The sequence below is a fragment of the Bufo bufo genome, chromosome 8 (assembly GCF_905171765.1).
Source record: "Bufo bufo chromosome 8, aBufBuf1.1, whole genome shotgun sequence".
Classification (NCBI taxonomy): domain Eukaryota; kingdom Metazoa; phylum Chordata; class Amphibia; order Anura; family Bufonidae; genus Bufo; species Bufo bufo.
This window is the reverse complement of record NC_053396.1, coordinates 212,869,612-212,887,204: the sequence shown is the minus strand read 5'-3', so window position 1 is coordinate 212,887,204 and position 17,593 is coordinate 212,869,612. Positions and strand designations below refer to the sequence as shown.

The 17,593-nt window shown below is 45.7% G+C and overlaps 1 non-coding gene across 1 annotated transcript; it reads left to right on the top strand.

Moving 5' to 3' along the window:
* Positions 1–9,804: 9,804 nt before the first annotated feature.
* Positions 9,805–9,876, top strand: TRNAE-CUC. The gene has a single exon. It is a non-coding gene; the product is annotated as a tRNA-Glu (tRNA).
* The last annotated feature ends 7,717 nt before the right edge of the window (positions 9,877–17,593 follow it).

The following is a 17,593-nucleotide window of genomic DNA, read 5'->3' as shown; positions in this document are numbered from 1 at the left end:
TTCTATGACATCACCATCCATAGATAACGCTGCCCTCTCATTCTATGACATCACCATCCATAGATAACGCTGCCCTCTCATTCTATGACATCACCATCCATAGATAACACTGCCCTCTCATTCTATGACATCACCATCCATAGATAACGCTGCCCTCTCATTCTATGACATCACCATCCATAGATAACGCTGCCCTCTCATTCTATGACATCACCATCCATAGATAACGCTGCCCTCTCATTCTATGACATCACCATCCATAGATAACACTGCCCTCTCATTCTATGACATCACCATCCATAGATAACACTGCCCTCTCATTCTATGACATCACCATCCACAGATAACACTTCCCTCTCATTCTATGACATCACCATCCATAGATAACGCTGCCCTCTCATTCTATGACATCACCATCCATAGATAACGCTGCCCTCTCATTCTATGACATCACCATCCATAGATAACACTGCCCTCTCATTCTATGACATCACCATCCTTAGATAACACTGCCCTCTCATTCTATGACATCACCATCCATAGATAACACTGCCCTCTAATTCTATGACATCACCATCCATAGATAACACTATATCACACGACCATATCCATTTTGCAGTTTGCAAATCGCGGATCTGCAAAATACGGATGCGGTCCATGTGCATCTCACACTTTTTACAGGGCCCCATTGAAAAAATGGACATGTCCTATTATTCACGGTTCGGCCACACAGATGCGAACAGTACACGGATGACATCCGTGTTCTGTTCTCACTTTTTGCAGCCCTATAGAAATGCATGCGTCCGTGCGCGATCTGCAAAAAATCCAGATCGTACTTGGACCAAAAATACGGTCGTGTGATTAGGCCCTTCTTACTCTGTGACAACACCAGCAATTTCCAGTAAGCCTTTACCAGATAACCCCACTCTTTTTTTCACTCTGTGATATCAGTAGTTCTCCGCCTCACTGTGTGACATCACCAGACCTCGCAACTCAATGTGTGACATCACCAGCAATTTCAAGAAAATGCTGCCCCCCCTCAATCTATGACATCATCAGCCCTCCCTAGTAACCCCTTCCCAGTCACGTATACTCAGTATTTACCTTTGGAGACACTTTAAAGGATATATTTGGGAATAGGAATGCGAACAATTCTCTTATCAATTACCCCAAAAAGCATTTCAGGAAAAATAAAAGAATCAATCAAGACCAAAAGATGTTCTGCATCAAAAAAAAATTTGGGAGAAAAATTCCCTAATGTATTATTTATTTTACCAGAAAAATAAAAAAAAAGGTATAAAATTAAAAGATGATTACAGATCACATTATAATTAAAATGGAAAACTATAATTTAAAAGATAATTTTTTTTTTTAATTATAGACATTTTTATTTGAAAAAAAAATGTGATTATATTAATGGGATATAATTGTGTATTTTCAAGTCCAAAATATAAGTAAGTAAGAAAAATCACAATTTTTAATAATTATTAAAAGGTATTTAAAAATTTTATGTGGGGCTGAATTAACGAATTTCCAGAAATTCACTTCAATTACCGCACCCGGCAGCCATAGCTAACTGTTTTCTACGTATTTGTGATTTCTTACAAGGTTCTCCAGGACACCACACATTAACCTTCCGCACTGAGACTCTCATGGAGTCAAAAAGAATTTTTTTTGTGAACATTGAAATAAAACAGCTAATTACTAGATACAATGATCTTTCCTGGAGCCGGCGTCGGGGCTCCTCCGCGCTGCAGGTGAATTAGCACATTAGACGATGAGATAATTTCACCATCACTTGCTGCCAGGAAACTCATTTAGACTTTAATTATTTTTATTGAATATTTAAGAGCTTTTCATTTAAACTTTTCATTTGCGGCTGTGATTACTCAGGATCAGTTGATGGGGACTTCATGGATGGGGTTTGGGGTGATGCCTCGTAAATTGCCCTTAAATATGTTCAGCGTATTGGAGGCGTGACGTTGTAGGTTCGGAGACAAAGGACGAAGCTCTTTAACCCCCAATCCAGTCCAGTTTGGACCTCCTCAGTCCCCAGGGCATCATGTATCGCCTTACCACCGGTGGGGGGCTCCCATTGATGTGCGAGTGAGGCCCCACAAAGCACCTGCTTTGGGCAGCAACTGATGGGTGCATCCACTCATACGATATGGCCTCAGGTAGAACATATACTGTTAGCTCGGTGCACGCTGTGTGTGGGTGTTGTATGTGTGTCGGTGAAGTCTGTGCATTGTGTAAGTGCACCATACTACTGCTTGGAATATGTGGGTTTTATGGGTACAGCTGCATGGGTGCCGATTTTTTGCTTTATGGATGTTGCATGGAGATGGAATGATCACTAAAGTAAAAACTTCAACACCGTCCCCCAACATGTTTCACCCGCACTGTAGTACTTTAAATTTTAATCCAAGGATATTATGACTAGTCCCTTGGGGTTAGCACAACCAATCAAGGCCCTTCCTCCTTAGTCCACGCCCCTGAAGAGCAAATTTACTCTCCATATACAGTGCATTCGGAAAGTCTTCAGACCCCCTCAGTTTTTTCACATTTTGTTATGTTGCGGCCTTATGCTAAAAAAGTTCACATTTTCCTCATCATTCTGCACTCAATTCCCTATGATGAGAAAGCGAGAACATAATGTTAGAAATCTTTACTAATTTATTGAAAAGGAAAAGGTAACGTCTTGCACTGACATAAGTATTCAGGACTTAGTTAAAGCCCCTCCAGTCTTGATGATGTCACAAGGTTTACACACAGATTTGGTGATCTTCTGCCATTCCTCACTGCAGATCTTCTCAAGCTCAGGTTGGATGGGGACGACGATGGAGAGCAATGTTCAGTTCTCTCCAGAAATGGGTTCTGTCTGGAACACTCAAGGACATTCACAGAGTTGTCCCTAAGCCGCTCCTGTGTTGTCTTGGTTGTGTGCTCAGGGTCCTTGTCTTGTTGGAAGGTGAAGTACTCTGGATCAGGTTTTCATAAAGAATATATCTCTGTACTTTGCTTCATTCAGCTTTCCCTCAACCCTGACCAGTCCCCTGTCCCTCAGCATGATGCTGCCACCACCATGCTTCACTGTAGGGATGTCATTTTGCAGGTGATAAGCTGTGTCTGGTTTCCTTTCAGATATCATGCTTATATGAAGCGAAAACATTCGATCTTGGTTTCATTAGAGCAGAGAATCTTGTTTCTCACAGTCCTTTTTTTTTTTTTTAACAAACTCCGAGCTGTTGTGTCTTTTGCTGAGAAGCTCACACAAAGTGATCATTAGGTTCTTGGTCATCTCTCTTACAAGGCCCTTCTCCTCCAATTACTTAGGGGTGTCCACTCCAGCCCTAGGACGAGTCCTGGTTTTCCATTTAACAATTATGGAGGCGATAGTGCTCTTGGGAACTTTCGGTTCAGCAGACATTTTTTTGTCCCCTTCTTCAGATCTGAGCCTCCACACAATTGTGTCTGTGAGCTCTACAGGCAGTTCTTTCCTCTTCATGGCTTGGTGTTTGCTCTGATCTGCATTGTCCTCTGTGAGACCTTGTATAGACAGGGCTGTGTCTTTCCAAATCATCTCTAGTCAACTGCATTTACCACAGGAGACTCCAATCAAGGTGCAGAAACATCTCAAACATGATCAAGAGAAATGGAAGGCTAAATGTCAAGTGTCAGAGCAAAGGGTCTGAATACTTATGTCCAGGTGAAATGTACTGTATTTTTTGCCCTATAAGACGCACCGGCCCATAAGACGCACCTAGGTTTTTTAGGAGGAAAATAAAAAATATATATATTTTGAACCAAAAGGTGTGCTTTGAACTAATGGTAGCCTGTGAATGAGACTATTATGGGGGTCTGTGGATGGCACTGTTATGGGGGTCTGTGGCTGACACTGTTATGGGGGTCTGTGGATGGCACTGTTATGGGGATCTGTGGCTGACACTGTTATGAGCGTCTGTGGATGGCACTGTTATGGGGGTCTGTGGATGGCACTGTTATGGGGGTCTGTGGCTGACACTGTTATGGGGGTCTGTGGCTGACACTGTTATGGGGGTCTGTGGATGGCACTGTTATGGGGGTCTGTGGATGGCACTGTTATGGGGGTCTGTGGATGGCACTGTTATGGGGGCATCTGTGGATGGCACTGTTATTTGGGTCTGTGGCTGACACTGTTATGGGGTCTGTGGCTGACACTGTTATGGGGTCTGTGGCTGACACTGTTATGGGGGTCTGTGGATGGCACTGTTATGGGGGTCCATAAGACGCACCTAGGTTTTTTAGGAGGAAAATAAAAAATATATATATTTTGAACCAAAAGGTGTGCTTTGAACTAATGGTAGCCTGTGAATGAGACTATTATGGGGGTCTGTGGATGGCACTGTTATGGGGGTCTGTGGCTGACACTGTTATGGGGGTCTGTGGATGGCACTGTTATGGGGATCTGTGGCTGACACTGTTATGAGCGTCTGTGGATGGCACTGTTATGGGGGTCTGTGGATGGCACTGTTATGGGGGTCTGTGGCTGACACTGTTATGGGGGTCTGTGGCTGACACTGTTATGGGGGTCTGTGGATGGCACTGTTATGGGGGTCTGTGGATGGCACTGTTATGGGGGTCTGTGGATGGCACTGTTATGGGGGCATCTGTGGATGGCACTGTTATTTGGGTCTGTGGCTGACACTGTTATGGGGTCTGTGGCTGACACTGTTATGGGGTCTGTGGCTGACACTGTTATGGGGGTCTGTGGATGGCACTGTTATGGGGATCTGTGGCTCACACTGTTATGGGGATCTGTGGATGGAACTGTTATGGGGATCTGTGGCTGACACTGTTATGGGGGTCTGTGGCTGACACTGTTATGGGGGTCTGTGGATGGCACTGTTATGGGGGTCTGTGGATGGCACTGTTATGGGGGTCTGTGGATGGCACTGTTATGGGGGTCTGTGGATGGCACTGTTATGGGGGTCTGTGGATGGCACTGTTATGGGGGTCTGTGGATGGCACTGTTATGGGGCATCTGTGGATGGCACTGTTATTGGGGTCTGTGGCTGACACTGTTATGGGGTCTGTGGCTGACACTGTTATGGGGGTATGTGGCTGACACTGTTATGGGGGTATGTGGCTGACACTGTTATGGGGGTCTGTGGATGGCACTGTTATGGGGGTCTGTGGATGGCACTGTTATGGGGATCTGTGGCTGACACTGTTATGGGGATCTGTGGATGGAACTGTTATGGGGATCTGTGGCTGACACTGTTATGGGGGTCTGTGGCTGACACTGTTATGGGGGTCTGTGGATGGCACTGTTATGGGGGTCTGTGGATGGCACTGTTATGGGGGTCTGTGGATGGCACTGTTATGGGGGTCTGTGGATGGCACTGTTATGGGGGTCTGTGGATGGCACTGTTATGGGGGTCTGTGGATGGCACTGTTATGGGGCATCTGTGGATGGCACTGTTATTGGGGTCTGTGGCTGACACTGTTATGGGGTCTGTGGCTGACACTGTTATGGGGGTATGTGGCTGACACTGTTATGGGGGTCTGTGGCTGACACTGTTATGGGGGTATGTGGCTGACACTGTTATAGGGGCGTCTGTGGATGGCACTGTTATGGGGGCATCTGTGGATGACACTGCTATGGGGGGATCTGTGGGTGACAGATAAATAGCATCTTATGCTATTTGACATCCACAGATCCCCCCCATAACAGTGTCAGCCACTGTGAATGACCCCAATACAGGGGGTGGGGGCTAGCATCTACACTAGTTTTTAAATGGCAGCGGGGCCGGTGCAGTCACTGTATTCTATTGCACCGGGCCCCGCTCACTGTACTAATCATATCTACGGTAACTGCAGGCAATGTTTAACTATAGATATGTTCGATCCAGCAGCCTGTACTTACGACCATAGCAGGCAGGAGGCTGGGCGGGCACTGGCAGCGTAACTCACTACGTCACGTGCCCGCGCCGCCTGCTTCATTCATAAAGTGGGCGGAGCAGGCACATGACATAGGAAGTTACGCTGCCAGTGACCGCCCACCACCCAGCCTCCTGCCTGCTATGGTTGTAAGTACAGGCTGCTGGATCGAACATATCTATAGTTAAACATTGCCTGCAGTTACCGTAGATACGATTAGTACAGTGAGCGGGGCCCGGTGCAATAGAATACAATGACTGCACTGGGTCCCCGCTGCCATTACAAAACTAGATGCCGGCCCCCAGCCCCTCCTTGCTGATACACATGTCGGCCGCGCTGTGCAGAATGCGGTCGGCGGTGTATAGTGTAAAAACGGCAGCATTCGCACCATAAAACGCACTGCCATTTTCCTCCCACTTTTGGGGGGGGGTGCGTCTTATAGGGCGAAAAATACGGTACGTTTTTCTTTTTTTAATAAATTTGCAAACTTTTCTAAAATTCTGTTCTGACTTTCTCATTATGGGGGACTGAGTGCAGGATGATGGGAGGAAACTTGATTTATTTAATAAATTTAGTACAAGGAGCAACATAACAAAACGTGAAAAAAGTGAAAGGGTCTGAAGACTTTCTGAGTTCACCGTACATCGGACAGGTTTAGACAAATACCGTAGCATAGACTTCCACAATGGCCAGTGGTCACTTGTTGACCTTCTCTTTGCTATTTCCGATATGACGTCCACTTTTCTAGGTTTTGCCTCCTGGAGAACATTCTACCTCAGAGTGCAGGCGATGGCGCCAAGTGTGTAAATCTGCTTTCGTTGCAGGCGCTGTGCATATTTATGTCGATGCGCGGCTGTATATCCTCGCTCCAGAGCGTTCCCCCGGGTGTGCCCCTGACGTTTCTGCATTGTGTCTATATTTCTGCAAAACGCCATGACACAAATAATGGCGCTACTCCACAATATTGCTCTATTATTATTTTTGAAGAAACAAAATTCCGATCATCTTACTATTTGAAATATTTTTTTTCTGATTTCACCGTTTTATGGCAAAAGTCATTTCTCCGCTGTATTCGTACCATATGTTATATAATGTGGGGGTCACTGAGCGTCCATTGTACTCCAGTCACATTCAAAGCTGCATTTACAATTCTTCTTGCTGCCTCTGACAAACAACTAACAAACTGGCTGACCAGAATAGGCATTTCTACAATGGGCCGCCCGTTTCGCAAATTGCGGAAGGCACACTGGCGGCTTCCGTTTTTTTGCGGATCCGCGGTTTGCGGACCGCAAAAAACAGCACGGTCGTGTGCATGAGGCCTAAGATGGATGCAAGGTAAAAAAAAAAAAAATTAAATCTCCGAAATACCAAGTAAAGACATAGTAAATTTGTTTAGTTTGAGCTCCTGAATGGCCACAAGGTGGCAGCACTTTAACCTTACTTGACTTTGCACAACATTTATGGGTTTTCCACAGGATTATAGAGAATTTAAAGAGGTTGTGCGACCATTAAATGTTATTTTAATGTAATTCAGCAAGAAATGCTTTCTGTTAAAAAAAACGCTTCAGCTGTGAGATTTTCTCTTTACTTCACTATAATGGCGCCCCTGGTGTTTAATCTGTATAGTAATTTGCAAGTCCACCTACTGAGGTGGTCGCACATGCTCAGTTCCATCCTTCAGCTATGACAGTTACAGGGAGAGAGCTGCAGCAGAAAGGACACATCCCCTCAGCTGCCAGTCTGAAGAGAATCTAGCAGAGCAATTGGAGTAATAAATAATGGGGGGGATCTCTGGAGCCATGTGAAACACAGGGCTGGTGTACTTTATAATGTCTGATTATTATTATTTTTTTACATCAACCAGGGCGTAACCGCTATAAGGAGCTCGGTCTCTTCTACAGATGTTCAGAATATTCAACCATGATATTTCACCCTGGAAACACCTGAAGAGCAATAAAGCAAGTAATGAGTGTCCTAGTGCTGCCACCTTGTGGCCACTTGATAAAATACATATTAATATTGTGATATTTAAAGAGTAGTTTTCACCTCCCCTGACATGTCTGCTTTAGTAACTGCTTTCATCCCCCGTGTAATGACAATTCTGGAGCATTTAGTCTTAGGATTCTAAGCAGCACCATTCCTCTATTATTCCTACAATTTATGAATGAATTTCCAGCAGTCTACAATAAAGGTCCAGCTGGGGGTCGTGTTGGGGACGGGGTGTGATTGGATAGACTGATGTCAGACTGTTCAGGGACACACCCCTAACTGGTAACACCCAGGTGGACCCCAACTAAGTGCCTCACGCCCCCCCCCCCCTCCCAACAGGGGTGCACACATAGACCCGTGCTGATTTATTTTACAAAGTCTCTTTATTGGGATTTTGGAAAACAGAGCCCCTAATGCAGATTTGTTTCAAATATGTATGTGTCAATAGCTCCCCCTGCTGGTGCCTACAGGACCATAAAAAAAGCAGCTGTTTAGTGCCCATAGCAGTGATCTCTGCTCATGGTAGGTCCTCCTCTGCCCACCAGACTTTTACTCAGGGGTAACAGATGCTTCCAAATAATATAGATCATAAAATACAGTGCTCCCTGCACTCCTCCTCAGCACAGAAAGACGATGCAACTTTCCCTGGTGGTCTAGTGGTTAGTCTTTGTCACTCTCACCTCTATGGCCAGGGTCGGATTCCTGGTCATGGAAATACCTTGCAAAAGTCAGAAAATAACGTCAGCTTTAGATCTTTGCATTACGTACAGAAAATCTGAATATTATTTATTTATTTTTTATTTTTATTTTATGCACTTATATAGCGCTACTATATTCCGCAGCGCTTTACAGACATTAGCAGAATGACAGCACTGTCACCTTTGCTCTGATTCCTGCTGCCACCTAGTGCTCATGGGGAATATTACATTACAAATAAACAATTGCACAAAAAAATGTGCATTTTGCGAAAATGTTTACACCTTTATATACATTCACCATTTCTGGAGTACATCTAAATGAATGTATACCATATACGCGTAATATCTTTAGTTTCTATATAACATTCTTCACTATGCCTTTCAGCATAGTCATTGACCATATCAGTATAGATGCAAGGGATGCAAATGAGCTCTTAACAAGCTCTGCTTCCAAAGCCACCAGGTGTAAGGCAGCTAGCCTATAAGTCAGGCATGCTCAGGCAGCTGTTGCAAAACTACAACTCCCAGCATGCCCGAACAGCCTACAGCAGGGCATTGTGGGAGTTGTAGTTTTACAACAGCTGGAGGGCCGCAGGTTGAGCATGCCTGCTATAAGTCAATGTTAGACGCTTTAAATAGGCCTTGAGACAAGTATGGGAGTCCTTCCCACGTTGCTGCTTCCCATTGTATGGGCAACAGAATAGAAGTGATCGCATTTTTCGGACTATAACCTGCTGCCACCAAGTGGCCATGATGAATATTACAGGTAAGTCAAATATTACGATAACTCATCACATACATTTAGAAATCAAATTCAGAATGATGATATTTGACTGTGAAGTTTGGTCCGTATTACCTTCTGATATCATCCATGTCAGAGCAAAAGAAAAGTATTTGACAGATTTCACTGTGAGAGCTCTTAGGGTGGGTTCACATATAGCCTATTCCCTTGCAGACTTTCCACAGTGTATTTCCAGTAGTAGTGACGTGACATAGAAAGGTTTTCCCTAAATGTTGTCAAAACGATGCAAAAAAAAATCCACATCGGGAAATTAGTTTGCGGTTTTAAATCTGCAGCTTATTAATTTATGTTGCGAATTTTCATGGCAAATTTACAATAAATCTGATATAATTTGTGTATTTGTACAATTTATGTCCCATGTGAACACACATTTAGAACTAAGCATGACAGGTTTCCCTGGTGGTCTAGTGGTTAGGATTCGGCGCTCTCACCGCCGCGGCCCGGGTTCGATTCCCGGTCAGGGAAGCATTTTTAGACAAATTATCTTTTAGTGATATAATGTCACTTTAGAATTTTTGTATTCTGTACTGTTCATGCTCGTGACTTCAGAAATGTAGAATATCATCACAATACGATCACAAATACATTTTTATTTTTGCTGTTTCCCTGCTGCCACCTGGTGGTCGTGGGAACTATTACATTGCAAATGAAAACAACTGCTACAAAAATAAGTATTTTGAAATTGAATTACACTTGGTTTCAATTTATACTATTCCATTTCTCTTTCATTGATAAAACAGGTTTGCATTTGCCTTGTTTTTCAAAGGGAGGCACAAAGAGGAGGATGGGAGTGGTTGTCACGGTGGTGGGGTCCTCCTCCGTCACTCCCAGGTCTGGCGTCAAGAGGGTTATGGATAGCACTAGTCTCCCCCCGAGCACACCCTGGCTGATTAAAAGGTGGGGAGGTGCGGAATGATAGGAGACCAGAATGGAGTTGAACAGGGTTATCTTACAGTTTTACTTGGGCAGAAAGTTGCAAAACATCTGGACACACGATGGAGGCACAAATCTTGGTAAAACTGTTCCAACAAAGTTCTGGCTGCAGAATCTCCAGAGATGCAATTCCTTGAATAGCCTTTACTTTAGGAAACTGAAAGTGGCCCTGGAAACAAAAACTTACAGTTGCCCCATATTGAAGGTGAGGCTAAATGAATTAATGCTGAGAGGGTCAGATCTTTATGTACCTGGATAGGGGACAAAAGGAGGGCTTGGGTGGCCCTCTAGGCATCGGCCCACTAGGGTCTATGGCCAGTCCGCCCCTGGTTCCTGCTGAGGAATGCACACAAATCCAAATTCGGAATTCCTGACAGCAAGGTGAGAATTCCACAAGCAGCAATACAAGCTGCGAGCTAATATTAATGGGAACCTGAAGCTTTCAAATCCAGACACGTACTGTGAAGCCCAACAGCCGGAAGGTGCATTCTCCTTTTTCTTCACAGGTTTATACATCGCACTTCGTGTTTCAGCTGCGCACAGGCTCTTTGAGGTTCAGCGGAATTAAAGGGGTTGTCTCACCATGGACAATGGGGGCATATCGCTGGGATATGCCCCCATTGTCTTATAGGTGCGGGTCCTAGCACCTATATCGAGAACGGGGCCCCGCAGGTTAAGGAGGGCGCACTACATTTATTTTCTATGGGGCCAGCGAAAATAGCCGTCTATTTCCGTCGGCCCCATAGAAATGGATGGGAGCGATGGCCAGTCATGCGCGGCGCGCACCCATTCACTTCTATGGGGAGCCGGCTTGGTAGTGGCCGGACCAAAGTCCTCCAGCCCCCACCTTGCCGGGCTCCGTTCTCGATATAGGTGCGGGTCCTGCATATAGGTGCGGGGTTAAAAAAATAAAAATAAAAATTTAACTCACCTTAATCCACTTGTTCGCGCAGCCGGCATCTCCTTCTGTCTTCTTCTGTGAGCAATAGGACCTTTGATGACGTCACTACGCTCATCACATGATCCATCACCATGGTGATGGATCATGTGACGGACCATGTGATGAACGCAGTGATGTCATCAAAGGTCCTATTGCTCACAGATGAAGACAGAAGAGATGCCGGCTGCGCGAACAAGTGGATTAAGGTGAGTTTAATTATTTTTTATTTATTTTTAACCCCCCCAGCCCTATTGTACTATGCATTCTGTATTCAGAATGCTATTATTTTCCCTTATAACCATGTTATAAGGGGAAATAATACAATCTACACTACAACTTATTGATTTTCCTAGTCTACGACGTAAAGTCATAGTTTTATTAAAGACACGGAGGCGAGTATTGCTATCTCTTTCTTTACTGTTCCACCAATAGCAGCAAAGAAAATTTACATAATGAACATGGTAACCATAGTAACACAATGTCCCTCCCCAGACAGCCCCTATAACAGGCAGCTCCTCCTCTGGGTCTTCCTCTTTCTTTGAACCTGGCACCGTAACTGGAAATCAACTGGAACCGTCAACTAGAACCGGAAACTGGAAGCGAAACGACACAGCTCCCACCGAACCACTCAATCGAAGCCAACGTGGCTAACACCTTAGAAGGAAAATTAGAAGGACGCAGATCCTGGAAGTCAGCGAACTCTCATCCTGAAATAAAATAAAGAATATGGCCAGAGTAAATATCATTCTGGAATAAATCAAGTCAGATAGTCGATAACCGGAAATGAACCGTAAAACCATCTATCAAACTTCAATAGTAAAAATAAACATCATAAATACAATAAATATAAATAAACACAATAAAACGTAACCTCCTCCGAAAACACAATACATAAATAAATAAATATATAAATAATGAATAATTAATAAATAATTAATAACTGGGCGGGCCGTAAAGCAGGGTGGGCAATACTCGCCTCCGTGTCTTTAATAAAACTATGACTTTACGTCGTAGACTAGGAAAATCAATAAGTTTTACAGCAAGACACGGAGGCTCCTATTGCTAGTTCAAAGCTGAGAAATCACAGAAGCAAACAAATGAGGAGGAGGATGAAAATAATACTCCCTGAACGTCGTGACACTAGACCAGTCCGCCAGACGTAAGATGTCCTCCATACGCGCACCAGAAATCGCCAAAGCGGTGGCAGATGCACCTCTCGCCGAATGCGCCGTAAATATAGCAGTATCGATACCCGCAAGGGACATAACCCACTTCATCCAACGAGCTAAAGTCGGACTGGAGACCGGCCCAAAAGGATGGCGAATAGAAAGGAAAAGCTGTGGGACCGAGGGAGAGCGGTAAGCTCTTGTCCGGGATTCGTATTCCCGCAAGCAAGCCACCGGACAAAGAGCCGGAGAGGACGGGAAACTAGGGTATGAAACTTCTCTGATGTGAGTCTTGGTACGTCTAGAAATATTGAAGGATACACCCTCCGGAGTGAAGGATCTAGCGTCATGATCCAGAGCCCGAACATCCGACACCCGTTTGCAGGAAATAAGGCAGAAAAGTACAAGTAACTTAGCAGATAATTGTCTCAAGGAAAGATCCGGATTGCTGGGCCAAGCAGACAAAAACGACAACACCAACGAGACGTCCCAAGTGGTCACAAACCGAGGACGTGGAGGACGAGCAAGACGCGAGCCACGAAGCAAGCGGCAAACCAAAGGGTGCTGGCCCGCAGGCGTACCGTCAAAGCCCTGATGAGTAGAGGAAATAGCGGACCGAAAGAGGTTGATCGTTCTATAAGCTTTACCAGCCTCAAACAAGGAGGTAAGAAATTGTAACAAATGACTCACAGGTGCCGAAATGGGATCAAAGTCCCGTTCAAAGCACCAACTAGACCAAGATCCCAAGCTGCCCGGTAAGATTTTCTAGTGCCGGGAGCCCATGCCTTGTCCAAGAGGCGTCTAGTTGCCTCCGAAACGCCCTCGACTTCTCCAGGTATCCTGAGATTCGGCACGCCAGCAACTGTAGGGATCCTTCCAGCAGAAGCGGATGGCTCAACCCCCTGGGATCGCAAAGAAGATCTACGTGGTCTGGAAGAAGAAAAGGTATGTCCACAAGAAGCTCCAGCAGAGCGGGAACCAACTCTGAGTCCCCCAAAAGGGAACCACCACCATCAAATCGGCCCTCTGGCGACGAACCTGAAGCAGCATCCTCGGAATCATCGCAAACGGAGGAAATGCATATAGAAGGGAGCTCGACCAATCCTGCAGGAATGCGTCCACCGCCTCCGCTCCCGGATCCGTGCGCCAGCTGAAGAATCGAGGAAGCTGCGCGTTGAGCCGTGAAGCAAACAGGTCCACAGAGAAGGGACCCCAGACGTCCGATATCGCGGCAAATATGTTCGGGGCCAGCCGCCAATCGCTGCCGTCCGTAAAACAACGGGAACTCCGGTCCGCCCGAGTGTTGTGGAGGCCTGGAAGGTATTCCGCTTGGACCACGATGTCCTTGGAAAGGCAATAGGACCAAAACTCCTTCGCAAGCCGAGCCAGAGTCGCCGACTGGGTACCACCCAAACGGTTGACGTAACGGACAGCAGACACTTTGTCCATACGCAGGAGGATGCAGGCATGAGCCATCCCATTGGTGAAACTCCGAATGGCAAAAGATCCGGCCAGAAGTTCCAGCGCGTTGATGTGAAGGCGCGTCTCGTCCGTCGTCCAGCGGCTGTCACAGCCAGACAGCTGAGAAACGCTCACAGGAGCTTTTCAGATCCTCCTCCTTGAATTTCTTTGTTTTGGTTTAGTTTCTCATCTCGTTAGTCTATCTCAGCTGTCATGCAGTCGGATTGATTGCTGCCCTTTAAATGCCTCCCCATGATGCAGTAGTGTGCGGCTGATACAACTTCCTGGAGTGTGTGTGCATGCTGTTTCCAGTCCTCAGTCCTCTGTCGTCTGCAAGATAAGTGCTGGTTATGTATTTATGATTTTGTCTTTTCTGGATCCAGGAGACCCTGACTCCCTCCGTGTCAGTGTAGGGAGCCGGTGGTCGTGTCCCTTCACTATTGTAGGGTCTTCAGGTAATAGATAGCCGAGGAACGTGGATATGCGCCCATCCACCTTTGGGGTGTTCGCATAGGCTGAGCAGTGAGGGAGAGCGGCAGGTCTATTGCAGGGGTCTCCCTTTGTTCCTTAGTTGTGGATCCAGAGAGACATTGTTTATTTGGTATTGTCTTGTCTCCTGTACACCATCCGTGACATTATCAGCCGCCAAAACCGTCTCAAGCATGGATCCGGTTTCACTTTTGGCTGAACGCTTTCAGGGTCTTTCTTTGGAGGTAGCTGATCTCCGTAAGACTTTTTCTCAGTTTCAAGTGACCGGTTCAGCTTGCGTTCATGGAGTTTGTGATGAGCCTAAGATCTCGCTCCTGGATACGTTCTCCGGGGGTAGTGAGAATTTTGTGCGTTTTAGAGAGGCTTGCAAACTCCATTTTCGCCTTCTTCCCCATTCTTCTGGTGATGAAGAACGGAGGGTGGGGATCATTATTTCGCTGCTCAGGGGTAACGCTCAGTCCTGGGCCTTTTCGCTGCCGGAGGGGGCACGGCCCCTTCGTTCAGTGGATGAATTCTTTTTAGCCCTGGGTCAGATATATGATGATCCGGATCGTATTGCTCTGGCTGAGTCTAGACTACGTCTGTTATGCCAGGGTAAACAATCCGCAGAGATATACTGTTCAGAGTTTCGGAGATGGGCAGCAGATACGGGTTGGAATGATGCTGCACTCCGAAGTCAATTTTGCTATGGTCTTTCAGAGGGATTGAAAGATGCATTTGCCTTTCATGAAAGACCTACCTCCTTGGATTCTGCTATGTCTCAGGCTGTTCGTATTGACAGGCGTCTTAGAGAGAGAGAAGAGATATCTCCTTCCTGTCATACTCAGTCCCAGGACAGTTCAGCGGTCTCATTCTGTGCACAGGGGTCTCAGTCGCTGTCAGCCCCTTCTGAGCAGGAGTCCATGCAGCTGGGGTTGATTGCCTCTGACAATAGAAGATTCAGCCCGCAGGGGAGAGTTTGTTTTTGTTGTGGAGGTATAAATCATCTGGCAAATGTTTGTCCCTCTAGGAGATTCAGGCAGTTTTCTGGGAGTAATAAAGAGACAAAAAGGAATAAATCTTTTAAAAATGTTCCGTCTGTTACTATTGGCAGGGTTGAGGCGGAAATTGAAGGTTTTCCGTTTGCTTGTAGTTCCCGTTTTGTCCTGCCTGCTAGGGTGGCGCTAGAGAGCAAGAGCATTTTTTGTGAGATTTTTGTGGATAGTGGAGCAGCTGTCAACCTCATTGATAATCAATTTGCAATAACTCATGGTTTCCAGGTATGCACTTTGGGAAAAGATATTCCTGTTTTTGCTATTGATTCAGCTCCACTTTCTCAGAAATCATTAAAGGGCATAGTTCACAATATCCGTTTAATTGTGAGTGATGCTCATGTTGAGGATGTGTCATGTTTCGTCCTTAGCGGTTTGCCTACTCCTCTAGTGTTGGGGCTACCCTGGCTCACTAAATATAACCCCACCATTGATTGGCAAGCGAGGCAAATAAATGGTTGGAGTAACTTTTGCAGAGAGAATTGCCTCATAACATCTGTGTCTGAGGTTTCTACTAAGACTGTACCACCTTTCCTCTCTGAATTTTTGGATGTCTTCTCTGAGAGTGGAGTTCAGGGTTTACCTCCGCACAGGGAGTATGATTGCCCTATTAATCTCATCCCAGGCGCCAAGCTGCCTAAATCTCGTTTATACAATCTCTCCCAACCTGAGAGGGTCGCTATGCGTGCTTATATCTCTGAGAGTCTGAGAAAAGGACACATACGACCCTCGAAGTCACCTGTTGCCGCTGGTTTTTTCTTTGTTAAGAAAAAAGATGGTTCTTTAAGACCTTGTCTGGATTTCAGGGAGCTGAACAGTATCACTATTCGTGATCCTTATCCGCTTCCTCTGATCCCGGACCTGTTTAACCAGGTTGTTGGGGCTAAAGTATTTTCCAAATTAGACCTAAGAGGGGCATACAACCTGGTTAGGGTCAGAGAAGGAGACGAATGGAAGACGGCTTTCAATACCCCTGAGGGCCATTTTGAGAATTTGGTTATGCCTTTTGGTTTGATGAATGCCCCAGCCGTTTTTCAGCATTTCGTCAACAGCATTTTTTATCATTTAATGGGAAAATTTGTATTAGTGTATTTGGATGACATTTTGATTTTTTCTCCTGATTTCAAGACTCATAAGGAACACTTACGTCAGGTCTTGCTCATCCTGCGGGAGAATAAATTATACGCGAAACTGGAAAAATGTGTGTTTGCGGTTCCAGAGATCCAATTTCTGGGGTTTCTTGTCTCCGCTTCTGGTTTTCACATGGACCCCGAGAAGGTCCGCGCTGTGCTTGAGTGGGAGCTTCCTGAGAATCAGAAGGCGCTGATGCGTTTTTTGGGCTTTGCTAATTATTACAGGAAATTTATTTTGAATTATTCCTCTGTTGTTAAACCACTCACTGATATGACCAGAAAGGGGGTAGATTTTTCTTCCTGGTCGGTAGAGGCGCGTAAGGCCTTTTCTAATATCAAGGAGAGTTTTGCTTCCGCTCCCATTCTAGTACAACCTGATATTTCGTTACCCTTCATAGTTGAGGTTGATGCTTCTGAGGTAGGGGTGGGTGCGGTCTTATCTCAGGGTTCCTCTCCTGCCAAATGGCAACCGTGTGCCTTTTTCTCAAAGAAACTCTCCTCCGCAGAGAGAAATTATGATGTGGGAGATAGGGAATTGTTGGCCATCAAGTTGGCTTTTGAGGAATGGCGCCATTGGCTAGAGGGAGCCAGACACCCTATTACCGTGTTTACTGATAATAAAAATCTGGCCTACTTGGAGTCAGCCAAGCGTCTGAACCCGAGACAGGCCAGATGGTCTTTGTTCTTTTCAAGGTTTAATTTTGTTGTTACGTTCCGCCCTGGGGTTAAGAATGTGAAGGCAGATGCCCTGTCACGTTGTTTTCCGGGAGGTGGGAATTTTGAAGACCCGGGTCCCATTTTGGCTGAAGGTGTGGTGGTCTCTGCTCTTTTTCCTGAATTGGAGGCAGAGGTGCAGGCAGCCCAGTCAGAAGCTCCTGATCTTTGTCCTCCTGGGAGGTTGTTTGTGCCTCTCGCTTTGAGACACAAGATTTTTAAAGAACACCACGATACGGTCCTTGCTGGGCACCCGGGGGCAAGAGCCACACTGGATCTCATTGCTCGGAGATTCTGGTGGCCTGCGCTTCGTAA